At 39.7% G+C, this 14,112-nt stretch overlaps 1 long non-coding RNA gene across 1 annotated transcript; it reads right to left on the bottom strand.

Annotated features, from left to right (window-relative positions):
• Nucleotides 1-10,309: 10,309 nt before the first annotated feature.
• On the bottom strand, nucleotides 10,310-11,199 carry LOC308401442. The gene is made up of 2 exons (XR_013972571.1): nucleotides 11,067-11,199; nucleotides 10,310-10,476 (listed from the first exon to the last, which is right to left on the bottom strand). It is a non-coding gene; the product is annotated as an uncharacterized lncRNA (long non-coding RNA).
• Nucleotides 11,200-14,112: the final 2,913 nt, after the last annotated feature.

The raw sequence follows: 14,112 nt of genomic DNA, 5'->3' as shown, positions 1-14,112 counted from the left end.
GAAGAGGAACATATAGGATGGAGTCCACAGAGACCATTTGCAGGGATAAACTGGACTTAACTTCGATTGATACGAGATGTGGGTTTGTGTGCGCGCTGCCTGCCTGCCTCTGGTGCCCTAAGGGATAAAAGTGTGTGTGTGTGTGTGTGTGTGTGTGTGTGGCCCAGGGTTTGATCACAAATGTTTAGGAGAGACAAACACATTAAAGCAAATTTAAAGCTGTCTAAGATGTGCCACAGGCAAAAGGGAGGAAAGGAAAGAAAATTAATTAAAAAAAATATAACAGACTTCGCTTTTCATATTCTTTGAAGTAATGCCATGTGACAAACGAGAGCAGAGCAAAAACACAGCCATTAAAAATTACAGACAAACCAGACAAAGGCTATCAATCTCAGGATAAATGATGACCAGATACCATCAAGATTTCATGATAAGAGGGATGATATGCTTACACATATACGTCATGTTTGAAAAAAACAAACAAAAACAAAACGTTATCAGTGCTGCAGTGTTTTTAAAGTAAAACCACAGTTCACATAAATCCTGCTCCTACCTTCTCCATTCTGATTTTATCAGTTGTCTCCTTGTGAGATGTATTCTGTCTGTTCACAGGTGTGAGAGTCTGCTAGTCTGTGTCATGACCACAACCAACAGCCAACCAAACTTGATTTATCACTCAAGTGAAAAAGACACTTTCAAAATACTTTTTTCACACCAGTCAAAACAGGGATTGTAAAGAATATACATGGCATCAAACCTTAATTTTTTGCCACTTTATGTAAGAAATGTATAATATAATACAGCGTTTCCCAACCATTGTGCCACAGCACATAGGTGTGCCACGAGCAATGATCAGGTGTGTCGTGGAAGATTATCTCAATATAGAATATTCTCATATAAATCATGGATAATGGATGTAGCGTTGGCCTCTCTTCAAAGATAAAGGCCAAAGAGCAGGAATATGTAGCTGACAGTAAACAAGTTTAAAAAATGGTTAAAATGACAGAAATCTTGGGTCTTTATCAATATCTATCATCAAATCTAGCTCTAGAGGAGCTGTTTGTCTCTGGCTGTGTGCTCAAGTTTGAAGTGAGGTCTACAATTGCAGTGGAAGCTCTGCTGGTAACCTCCATTTATTGGCCAAAGAAATGTACAACATGCTAGTTGTGTAATTTCAGTTAAAACGACATCAGCACTTACAACATCATCAACGGCTATATCAGTTACAGATTATCATTCCATAGAAAAAGATGAGCATGACATTTGTGAAATTCCATGATGGCCTAGTTCTGTGTAATTACTGCAACTTTATCCAGTCACAGATCTTAAGATGATAATCCAGTTTGCAGAGACAGGCAGCAAGCTGAGGCCGGTGCTGGATGGGGCCTGATTTCACTGTTGATATACTGAACCACACACACTCTCTGATCCCTGGATGTTGTAAAAGTACAGGGAACAATTAACTCACCGTAAGGCAGGAGGCTGAAGATGATTTAATGTTGATCTAACACTATTCTTCTCTGTTGTTTCAATGCTTATCTGTGATCTTATGTCTGTGGACTTGTTGGTACAAGTCACTGGGAAAGAAAAGACAGACCCGACTGTGGAGAAGTCAAATATTAAAATTTGTACAAATATGCAAAACTGGCTGGAGTCCCCTGTCATGAAAAAATATTCTGCAGTAACTGAATCCCGAAGAAAGTGAAAGAGGAGAAAGGCTGTGGCTGTAAATACCCATAAATGCTCAGTAGTAGATAGTAGTAGATCCAAAAACTTGACTTTTTTCCTGTCTGGCAGCTCCATCTTCAACATGCTTTGTTCAGTATTCATATGTTCACGCCATCTCAGCCTCACCTCTCTATGGCTGTGCCCCAATTCAGGGTCTGCACGCTTGAAGTACGCGCACTACGTACGATGCGTACTATACGTACGAGAAGTGCGGAAGTGAGAGGCTTGTGAAATGGGACGGTCTAGCCTTCGTCGCGCTGTTCAGGTTGCCTAGCAACCATGATACTGACCGCGAGAAACGTTTCATACAGCTTTGTGTGACAGAAATGAAGGAGAAAAATGTTTTGTTGGTCATTCATTTTTGTCATGACATCACTTTGATTAGTTGAGTATCTGAGGCTGAGACCACCGGACTGTAAAACATGATAGTTGGGCTTCATTTCTGTACTGAAGAGTCATTTCAAGATTAGTTAGTAAATAACAATTAGCTAATGTTGTTCATGAGACAAAAAATAATCTCACTGTGGTAATGTAAATATAATATGGCCAATTTTTTATCTATCTATCTATCTATCTATCTATCTATCTATCTATCTATCTATCTATCTATCTATCTATCTATCTATCTATCTATCTATCTATCTATCTATCTATTCTGTGTGGATTTCATTGCATGTTTTTAACAGTTTGAGTTAACTGCAAACTGTGAACCAGTAAGATCACAAGACACACTGATCACTGATCTCTTACGCCTCCCTCCATTACTTTCTTTAAAAACACTGGAAACACAGTAAAAAATGATTATCACATTCAAGTGTTGTTAAAGTCAGTGGGTGCCACAGAAACTGCAAATTGCTGTTATAGCTACATTATATTGTAGGTAAACTGGTAAAACACTGAACTATCACTCAGCCTCATGTCTGCTTTGATGATGTAATTTCTATGAATTTAATTTAATTTAATCTCTGATGTCAATAATGAATGAGAACCATAACATACAGCACACAATGTAATTACCATACAGCATGGTAGGTGGCACAGGCTTAGCCAGTACCTTTGAACCGGTGTTTTTCTCTTCAGGACCACATGTTGAGTTTTACATGTTTTTGTTGTTGTTGTTGTCATAGTCCATGGAAGGTGTTTTATTAATGGTGTCCTATCCGTACAGACTGTACTGATCCTGCTGTGTCTCCAAAGAAAAACTGGTATCTTAAACTCATAGGCAAATTCATGTCAGCTGCTGGCTACACTCTTCACGGCACACATAATGAAGATCTGGGAATATCGAGTAGAAAATCAGTGTCTGAGTGTGTTTAGAGATCATGTGGATATTACTTTACTGTTTGGGCTTTAATCTCTGTGCGGCAGCTTTGGTTCTTTTCTCCCCACAGTTACTTTGGATTTCTTCCTTTGCCTTTCTTCCATGTGCTTCTTGAGTTCAGCTCAGAGCTCTCAGAGCACTCCTCCTGTGATGGTGAAATAATAAACAGCTCTAACGGCAGCCTGGCTGTCTGGCTCTCCTCTCCAAAGCTGTTGTGACACATCAGTCAGATTTCTAACATGTAGGGTGTTTGGAAAAGCAAAGCAGCTAATTGCCGTCACGGTTCTCACTGACAGAACCTGACTCGTGCAGTTTATGTTCAGACTTAACTCTGTGCCCTGCCAGTTTCTCTGGTGAGGTCAGGGTGCATGGAATCTCAGCACGTAGGGAAAAAAAACAAACAACGAAAAAAAAAAAACCCCAACATGCAGCAGCCTGGAGAGCATGAGCTCATGCTTGCAGTACCTGGCCTGGCTGACAATGGGGTACTATCAGCCAGGAGCTATGGATGCTTCAAGTTTTCATGTTGAAACATCACGGTTGCGCAAGAGAGTGAAATATGATTTGTATGACATGCCTCAAACCCTATGTTTAAGTTAGATCATAAAATGGGGATGTGTCACTGGATAGCTATGCAGTCAGTGTCATGAACATGTAGGAAGAAAATAGCTAGGATCCGCTCACAGGGGAACGCTTGGTTTTGTTTTTAGGAAAACCTTTTTAGATCTGTATAGTAAAAAACAAAAAAAACAAAAACAAACCAAAACAAAAGATACAATTTATGTTGTAACTGGGCAGCGATAAGAACTGACGACTTAATGGGGAGCAAAATGGGACGTGATTAAAAGAGAATCGGTCATGTTAATCACATCTGGCACTTTGTATTTTTAAACTTCTCCATCTGTTTGTGTTTGCATGGAAACTGGAGGGGAAGAACTGTAAATGAGAGCGACCTTCAGTGATTAGAGTGTGACACAGTTTATGTTATCTGATCTGATCCCCATCTGCAACCTACTACATGAGTTTTAAATGTCTTCATTGTGTGCCATACCTGTGTAACACTTGCTTCCAGCTCAAGTCGGCTTTATTGTCACTTCAACCATATACAGTTTAACAGTACACAGTGAGGCGAAACAACTATCTAAGGATGACTTTTTTTGTTATCAGACAGCAGACAAAGTGCACGTGCAAATGTGCAAACAAGAGCAGCAAGTGACAGTGTGACAAAAAAAACAAACAAAAACCCCACAACGTAACATAATAAGGTTTTGTGATGGTGAGTTGAGGTAGTGGAGGAACAGTAAACATTCCTTAGTGTAGCAGCAAAAATTAGGAAGTGCAGAAGTTAGTGCAAAAAGTCCAGTAATAATATTGTGCAAAAGAGCATTTACAGGTTGGTGTGTACGATGGTTTGGTGGTGTAGGTCAGTGTGTTTGCGCTTGTGTTGATTAGTCAGTCCAGTCTCAATGTTTTGAGGTAGTTGAGTTAAGCTGAGTGATAGTGTGTGTGTGTGTGTGTGTGTGTGTGTGTGTGTGTGTGTGTGTGTGTCAGTCAGTCCCTTTTTGCTGAGGAGACGGATGGCTTGTGGAAAAAAGCTGTTGCACAGTCTGGATGTGTGTGCCCGAATGCTTCGGTACCTTTTTCCAGATGGCAGGAGTGTGAAGAGTGTGTGAGAGGGGTGTGTCCGATCAGCCACAATGCTGGTGGCTTTGCGAATGCAGCGTGTGGTGTAGATGTCCTCAATAGAGGGGAGAGAGACCCCGATGATCTTCTCTGCTGTTCCCACTATCCGCTGTAGGGTCTTGCGGTCTGATATGGCACAGTTCCCAAACCAGACAGTGATGCAGCCACTCAGGATGGTCTCGATAATGCAGCACCACTTGGGCTCCAGAGTGGCCGCTGCGTGCTACTGCCGCGCCGCCATGTAAGAACCTAGGGCCAGCTAGGGCCTAGCTCTAGGGCCAAGAAGGTATAGCACTCTGAGGGTAGGCCAGGGTTTCATGGAGCTGGGAAAAGTTTTGAGTCAGATGATAGATGCTTTGTAAAGTGTTGTGTTTGTTGTGGTGTGTGGTCAGCATAGCAACAGGTTGGTACTCATTTTGGCCGTCATCCTTTGAAAGCTGAACTCTGAGCCTCACAGTTCCTTCTCTCCGGGGAGACATTCAATCTTTTTCATGCTTGGATGAAATTAGCATCTCCTCAAGAAGAAAATATATGCGCCCACAACTCTCGAGTAAGACACATTTTGCTAGCATTATGCCATATTCCTTGTACGTTTTTAAAAAAAAAAAAAAAAGCGCTTAAGGACAAAAGACAAAGCACAGACAAAATTGGATGACTTGTTTCAATTTGACCTGTAGGGTTTTTTGCCATACAAAAAGTTTGCAGTCTCTTTTTTCTCTCTGCAAGCTAATGAACACTAATCATACACACTTGATAGTTAATTATGTAGAAATGATTATCCAAGATGCATTTCAGCTTAACAGAGGCGGGCTTGGGTTACCTTGTGCTGCTAGAGGTGTGCTCTGGTTGTGCCGGCTGGTGGCCTTCCTGGACTTTGGGTCCGTTTGATCTCCTTTTGTTTAATATGTGCATTGAAGGACAATATCCCTAATCAAAAAAATACTCCAGGATTCCTCAGTGTCATGGGAGGCCAAGGTAATGCCATCCAGAGTATCTGGTTAGATATAGTACCATATTTCTAAATGTTTTTAGAGCTGACTACAATAACCCAAGTTTTATCTGAATTTAGAAGCGGGAAGTTAGAGGTCATTCAGGTCTTTAAGACAGTCCTGCTTTTTGGTGTGTCTTCTGGCTTCAAAAGAGAAAAAGAGCTGGGTATCATCTGCATAACAGTGAGATTGTATGCCATCCCTTCTAATGCCTAGGGACCATTTATACCATTTGTTCTAACTGACAACATAATAATAGAAAATAATTTTTAAGAAGCTAGATTTAGTTTCTGAACCATTTATGTTGAAGTGTTCACTGGGATTGTAATGCAAGGCCCTTAACATCATTATCTCATTATCTGACACACAGGGATACCGCTTTAGCCTTGAGAATCTGCTTTAGGATGTATATAGGGTGGTGGTAATCAAACAAGCTCCAACCCAAAGTGTAGTTTGACTCAAATCTGGTGCAGTTTCAGTTTAATTTCCCAAAGTCGGACCTATACTTGTAAAAGTTAAGGCGTACTGTAGCCGTTACAATGTGAAGCCAAAGGTCTTGGCCAAGAGTCAGTTTGCAACAACTTGTGAGTCAGAATAAGTTGAAAACTGAAGCCACAGGACCAAAGACTGCAGATACCCACTTGGTCTGGTTTTATAGGTCATCCAGTCCCCAAGTACTTGAAAAGCATTGTTGTTTTTACCCCCCCCCCCCCCCAAAAAAACAAAACAAAACAAAACATGAACATGTAGGAACAGTAAAAGTAATGAAATAATGAGTGAACCAGAATTCTCCATAGGCTGTGGCGCTTGGTGTTGTTCTTGAGGAAACTGAACTGTACATTTACATTAATGGTTCATCATGCACTGTAATTAAGAGAAAACTACAGACCAGAATTAAAGAAAAACTAGTTTGAAGGTATTTTGTATGAAAACATAATTGCAGTTACACTAACATCCCCATTACTGCAAACTTGTCAAGAAGTGAAACCTCTTCAGTTGCACAGCTGTTGTCAGTCAGCTGTCCTCTTGCCCTTGGAAGATTTAAAACATCCAGATAACAGGTTGTGTGAATTATGCTAATTAGAAGCTGAGAATAAATGAGTCTTCTGTATTGTCCTCATTGTGGTGTGGCAAAAAGCTGAATATGTAAAAAATAAATTTAAAAATGAAAGCTGTCAAATGATTCAGTGTAGCCGTTTATAGATAAAATTTAATTTGTCCTCAGTTTAATGTTAAACTAACGACTATATTCATGAATTCAAGAATGGCAGATGTCATGATTTTTAATGGTCTAGTCAAAGGCATTTCCTGTCCAGCTGAAAACCTTCTACAGCATCTCAGGTCTCCTCTAAAAAGTGGAATAAAAAAAAAAAAACAAACAAAAAAAAACCCCACTTCATCGCTTATCCAAGAGTAAGTCCTGTATTTGTATGTGAACAGCCAAGCTCAGACATGAGGATATCTACAACATAAAGTTTCCAGGACTTACTCTGTGTGGAAACCTCCTTAAACCCAGCATTTCTATGATTAGGTTATCAAAGAAGCTTTGTCAGCTGGAAAACTGACGCTCTAAAAAAGCCTCTTCGAGACAGGTTTGAAAGATGGTGTTCCCCTTTTCCAAACTGCATCTCTCCACATGCTTTACACTATAATTTAGAGGCAGGCTTCCGCAGCTGATTTTACGAGTAGGTGGTATTCAGTGCGGACCCATTCAGACGGCTGAGTTAAAGACCTGAAGGCACGGAGGATCAGAGGGGAGAAAAAAATACTTTGTGGTAATGCAGCATGTACTAACCACACGCTTTGCGCACACCACACGCTTTGCGCACAGTTCCACAATGCACAAAAGGTCAGGATGATGGATTCCCAGACTGAAACAGCAAGAAGGGACATAATATTCTGTTTGCATGTGTGCGTCTGACATACGCATGGTGTAAAGACAACACACTCCTGAATTTATTGGCTCTCTGGAGCCCTGATAAAACTCATCATGAATTAGCTCATTTGTAGACAACAGAGCAGAGTGTGTGTACCGTGTGTATGTGTGCATTTTGGGGGTGAAAATTGGCGAGTAGGAGTATTCTTTTGCAACACTTGTGTTTTGGTTAATTAGAAACAACGCAAGTCTTGTCATGAACCAGTAAATCAGTGTTTTCTGCCACTGACATGTTTGTTCAGGATTTCTTCACTTCCTCTCATGTTTGTCATTACTCTGCTCTTTCCTGTTTATCTTGTGTATGGGCTTTTGGCTTTTAAAGCTGAACAATCCCCACCAAAAAAAGCTATGAAAGTTGCATTTGTTATCATTGCATATACAATCCTTTGCATGCCCAGGGAAATGTAATAAATGTAAGCTCTCTGCATGTGGATGTCTAATCAGTCTTCCTACTTACATCCCCCCCCCCCCCCATCAGAAACCATACAGCACCAGAAGATTTTAACGCCGTTCCACTGCGTCCATTTCACACTTTTCCTCTTCAAAGCATGAAATAGACATGCTTTTGTCATGAGCTGTGTGCAACCAGTAATGGTGGATCCAATGTGCAGACAGTTTGAGGCAAAAACATGAACTCAAATGTAACAAAACTGAAAACAAAAAATAAACTTACATACGTAAGACGACCGAACACACAGCATAGGACAAAGGAGATCAGAACACAGACCAAAGAAAACACAGGGCTTAAATACACAGAGGGAGCAATCAGGGAATGGGAGACAGGAGGGAACCACAGCTGGGACAAATCAGGGCTAATAAGACAAGGGAAGCAAAGCCAGATACATTATCGTGAGACACGGACTTTCAAAGTAAAACAGGAAACACAGAGACATAGACTTGATAAGGGCATAGTATGGGCAGAAATCTGTGCCATCAGAAACTGAATTTGAATAAGTTAAATTTGAATTTGAATTGCTCAGATTGAATCTGAATTGTAACTTGAATAAATGCTTTTGAAAACTGAATTTGAATTAGTCTAATTTGAAATTGAATTTATGGTTTGAAAATGATCATCACTAAATTGAAATTGAATTTTATATTTTGAAAATGAATTGATTTGCTTTGAAACTGCATTTTATCCTTTAAAAATTCAGCTCTCGAATAATTTCAGTTTCACTTCTCACCATTCAGTTTCAGTTTTGGAACTTACATCCGGTTCCGGTTCAAGCGCAGATTAATAGAACTACGTTTTACTAGCGGACCGAAAGTGTTACTGACAGGAATCTACAGCGTCTTGAGCTGAAGTAAGACTTCAGAAGTCATTCGTCATGTCGAATGACCAGCGGATAAACTCTCAGGTTGGTAATAAATGTATTACATGTATGAGAACAAGCGTCATGTTAACATATGATAGCCGTAAGGTAACTTTTATGCTTATTGTAGCTGTTAGCTAAAAACGCTAATTTAGCGTAGTTTGCCCTGAATTCAGCTTTGACAACAAATATGATCGACTGTTTCTAGTAGAATTCCAAAGTTGTCATCTTGTACCCTCTCAGAGTACCCCCTCTGTATGCTTGCAGAGACCCCTACAGTAGGGAAACATGCAAAACAGTGTCCAAACCTTTTGTATTTTAGCTTTATTTATGTCTTACACAGCATCCCAACTCTTTAGCTAACTTAATAACTTTAGCTAAAGTGAATAGTTAGTCTTATTCATTAGTGCAGCATTACTGGATCACCTCTGTTTGAAGTGATATAATATGATATACAACTATCACTGTGTTTAACTACCATAATAATTCTTAGGGTACTGAGTGCATGCTTAATTAGATTTTTTTTTTTTTTAAAGCATACTGCTCCATTACTATGTTTGACAGGCTGAAGTTGTCGGGTCACCTCCTAAATCGACCATCTTTTACAGGTGTTTTGTGCCAGAAATGGAGTGTCCACTGAAGACTGAAGATACTGAATCTCTACGCCTTGCCATTGATCCCTCTTGTGCCTTCATCTAGACAAGAGACATTAACTTAACCACTCTCATATGCTCTGTACCTACATTACCTTCCCTGACAGTTGTAGCTTGGCTCATCTGAGGGTGAAATTATAAGAATGTGTTATTTTGCAAAGTGCTCTCTAGGGTGCCTAAATAAAATATGGCATTGAGGTCATTTCTTTTGAATTAATCCCTTCTTCTGAAATATAAGAACCTCTCCTGGTTTTAATGGCACTTTGGATTTCCTTACTTTCTGTTCCACTTCCAAACCCAAATAGATGCTGACAAGCTGACACAGTAACATGGAAGAGGGAAAGAAGTTGGAAAGGACTACTACAAATAAACCCAATGCCTAACAATGAAAAATGTAAAATAAGAACAATGATAATAATAAAGATAAAAGATGAAGTAACAAGTTTTTAGTTTATTCCAAATGATCATCCAGATGTCTGTGACATGTGATGACAAACACCATAATGGAAGGCCTTAGTCATCATATGCTTAAACTCATCATATATTTTTGCATATGCTGAACAGGCAGTCAGACATGCTGTAACTGTGGGGTAGAAAACAGCATGAACACCATACGGCAGGTGTCTCAAACTCCAGTCCTCGAGGGCATGGAAAAGTTGCATGACACTGGCCCTTGAGGACTGGAGTTTGAGACCCCTGTCATATGGAATATGACAGGTGTGGTTGAACTGCATGAAGACTCTGAAGTTTCTCTTCTCTTCTGGCAGGACAGGAATGTGGCCTTGTCCTGTGAGCCACCGTAAGGATGTACTTAGAGTAGAACTGGACTGTCACCGGCCTCAGGCTCTTCACCCTTTTCAAAGACAAAGCAGTCATTTAGATAAAATATTAGATATTGTTTACCTGTAAATGCACAAAGTAAATTTTGAAATGTAATTATTGTCAAGAGTGAACAAGCACTGATAGTGTAATCTACAGCTGTGGCCAAACGTTTAGAGAATGAGTAGTGTTGTTTGCTTATTTACAAAGTTTCAGTGATAGTTGTATATCATATTATATCACTTCAAACAGAGGTGATCCAGTAATGCTGCACTAATGAATAAGACTAACTATTCACTTTAGCTAAAGTTATTAAGTTAGCTAAAGAGTTGGGATGCTGTGTAAAGCTAAAATACAAAAGGTTTGGACACTGTTTTGCATGTTTCCCTACTGTAGGGGTCTCTGCAAGCATACAGAGGGGGTACTCTGAGAGGGTACAAGATGACAACTTTGGAATTCTACTAGAAACAGTCGATCATATTTGTTGTCAAAGCTGAATTCAGGGCAAACTACGCTAAATTAGCGTTTTTAGCTAACAGCTACAATAAGCATAAAAGTTACCTTACGGCTATCATTTGTTAACATAACGCTTGTTCTTATACATGTAATACATTTATTACCAACCTGAGAGTTTATCCGCTGGTCATTCGACATGACGATTGACTTCTGAAGTCTTAATTCAGCTCAAGACGCTGTAGATTCCCGTCAGTAACACTTTCGGTCCGCTAGTAAAACGTAGTTCTATTAATCTGCGCTTGAACCGGAACCGGATGTAAGTTCCAAAAAACTGAATTTTGGAACTGAAATTGAATTGTTGAATTGTAGAACTGAAACTGAATGGTGAGAAGTGAAACTGAAATTATTCGAGAGCTGAATTTTTAAAGGATAAAATGCAGTTTCAAAGCAAATCAATTCATTTTCAAAATATAAAATTCAATTTCAATTTAGTGATGATCATTTTCAAACCATAAATTCAATTTCAAATTAGACTAATTCAAATTCAGTTTTCAAAAGCATTTATTCAAGTTACAATTCAGATTCAATCTGAGCAATTCAAATTCAAATTTAACTTATTCAAATTCAGTTTCTGATGGCACAGATTTCTGCCCATAGATACAGCTGACAGGGGAGAGAGAGCAACTATGGAACACAGAGATAGAAAGCAGAAGACAGAACTCTAAGAAACCAAAAGACTAGAAATGATAAATAATGGCAAAATCAAAGTTCAATAATAATGATTGAACTTTGTGATTTCCCATAAAATGGCAAAGAACAGTAAGCCATTCTCTGAGAAGGAATTTATCAAGTGTTTGTGTAAGAGTGTTTGGTGGACTATGTAAGTGCTTATCTGCCCTGTGGAAAAAAAAGCATTTCAGAGTGTGTGAAAGCATAACAAAACAGATCGAGGACACTGTGGGAAATCTAGAGCTTCAGCTGTGAAACAACACTTTCCAGAGAAGAGCCACGATGTCTCTGATACAGTGAAGTTAATCATCTTTGTACATGGGATAGAGTTTGAGATTACGGACAAGTTGGAAGGTGTGTGCTCAGTGAAAGGGACTAGGACGAAGAGTGATTTATTTAAAGGTAGCTGCATGATTTCGATAGGCTGGGGGATTAATGTGACAAACTGGCAGATGTTACATGGCTGTCCAAATCTAACAAGGAAAACTGTTGGACTTTTGAAGCAGATGTAAGATAAACTGAAATAAATGCGGACATCTATGACAGGTGCGTGACATTTATATGATTAAAAAATGTAATATTTTTTAATTTACAAATATCATGTTATCAACATGATATATATGAATACCGATTATTTATAAACAAACATTGTTTTTGTTTATACATAATAGGCGATAGGCGTATATATCAACATTATTGATTTATTATCAGAATCAGAGAGACATTATTAATCCCAGAGGGAAACTGAGTTGTCATACAAATATACAACAAACATCAAGCACTCCTATAAAATGAAGTCTAGAAACAGAGATATTGATTAATAAATATTAATATAAAAATAGTGATATAGGTATAAATATAAATATACATCTAAATATAAAAGGACACAAATATGTGTGCAAATATATGTCATGGCGTACACAGGTAACAGGGTGCAGTGTGGTGTGATTCATTCTGTTTTGCATATGTGGACCTGACCCAACTGGATGAATTAAAGAGTCTGAACGTCCCCTCAGACAGCGAAGCTGAAGGAACCCTTTGCTGAAACTGCTCTTCAGATTGCCCGGTGTGTTATGGAGGGGATGGGAGTCATTGTCCATGATTGCCAGCAGTCTTGCTGCAAGCAGCCACCCTGCTGCTGGCGAGTTTCATGCCAACAACAGACTCAGCCTTCCTGATGAGTTTGTTCAGTCTGTTTGCATCCTTTGCTTTGATGCCTACACCCCAGCATGACACAGCAGATGGTGCTCGCAACAATGAACTGATAAAACTTATATAGCAGCCTGCTGCATACATTGAAGGATCTGAGCCTTTGTAGAAAGAAGAGCCGGCTCAGTAGGCAGCATCCATGTTGGCATTATGTGTTAGCCTATTGATTTATTCAGTACACGTAGGCAATTTTGGGGGATTATGTTACATTTTCCTGATTTTCTTTAACTGGTTTATTTATTTTAGTTAATCAACTTATTTGTTTGTATCCATGTGAATAAAAACACATTTTATTAAAATGTGTTGAAATCCATGTTAAAATGTAAAATAATGATGGATCAAGTATTTTGAAAAATTTGAAATCCCTTTTGCTCTTTTAAACATATGAAACAATGTGTTTCATATGTTTAACAGCTCCATCCATCCATCCATTCGCTACCGCTTATCCTTTTCAGGGTCGCGGGGGGCGCTGGAGCCTATCCCAGCTGTCATAGGGCGAGAGGCGGGGTACACCCTGGACAGGTCGCCAGTCTGTCGCAGGGCTAACACATAGGGACAGACAACCATTCACACTCAGATTCACTCGCACATTCACACCTAGTGGCAATTTGAATTATCCAATTAACCTATCCCCACAAGCTGCATGTCTTTGGACGGTGGGAGGAAGCCGGAGTACCCGGAGAGAACCCACGCAAACACGGGGAGAACATGCAAACTCCACACAGAAAGACCCCGGCCTGATGGTGGAATTGAACTCAGGACCTTCTTGCTGTGCGGCAACAGTGCTAACCACCGTGCCACCGTGCTGCACCGTGCTCATTTGCATTATATATGGTTCATTTTTTACAAGTATCTGGCTTTTATTTGAAAAGCTTTGCAAGAGGAAGTGAATGTTGTGATCGGCAGCCTGCTCTGACAGAAGTTACGACGGAAAGTAAGCGAAGTTTGCGCAAGTGTGTATGAACTGAGCTATCTGCTCAGCAGTCTTTGTCGATGTGCACATTTTGCAAACTGTCTGTGAGAAGCTCGGGACATTTCTGCTCCAAATCCACTGTGCAGCTGCTCCCTTTTGTTTTAGTTCAAGAGCCCACGCCAACTTGGAGATGCCTGCTGATCACTCTGCATTCCTTCACACATAGCTGTTTCTCTACAGAAAACCTGCCCTCCACCCTCTGAAAACATGGGATTACAGAGCCTATACATGTAGAACCATTGTTAAAAATGATGTCTAAAATAAGTCTAAGTTTGACTTTGAAAAGACGTCCACAACAACCGC

Source organism: Rhamphochromis sp. 'chilingali' (assembly GCF_963969265.1).
Source record: "Rhamphochromis sp. 'chilingali' genome assembly, chromosome: 8".
Classification (NCBI taxonomy): domain Eukaryota; kingdom Metazoa; phylum Chordata; class Actinopteri; order Cichliformes; family Cichlidae; genus Rhamphochromis; species Rhamphochromis sp. 'chilingali'.
Note: the sequence above shows the minus strand (reverse complement) of the source record. Positions and strands in the feature narration are given on the sequence as shown.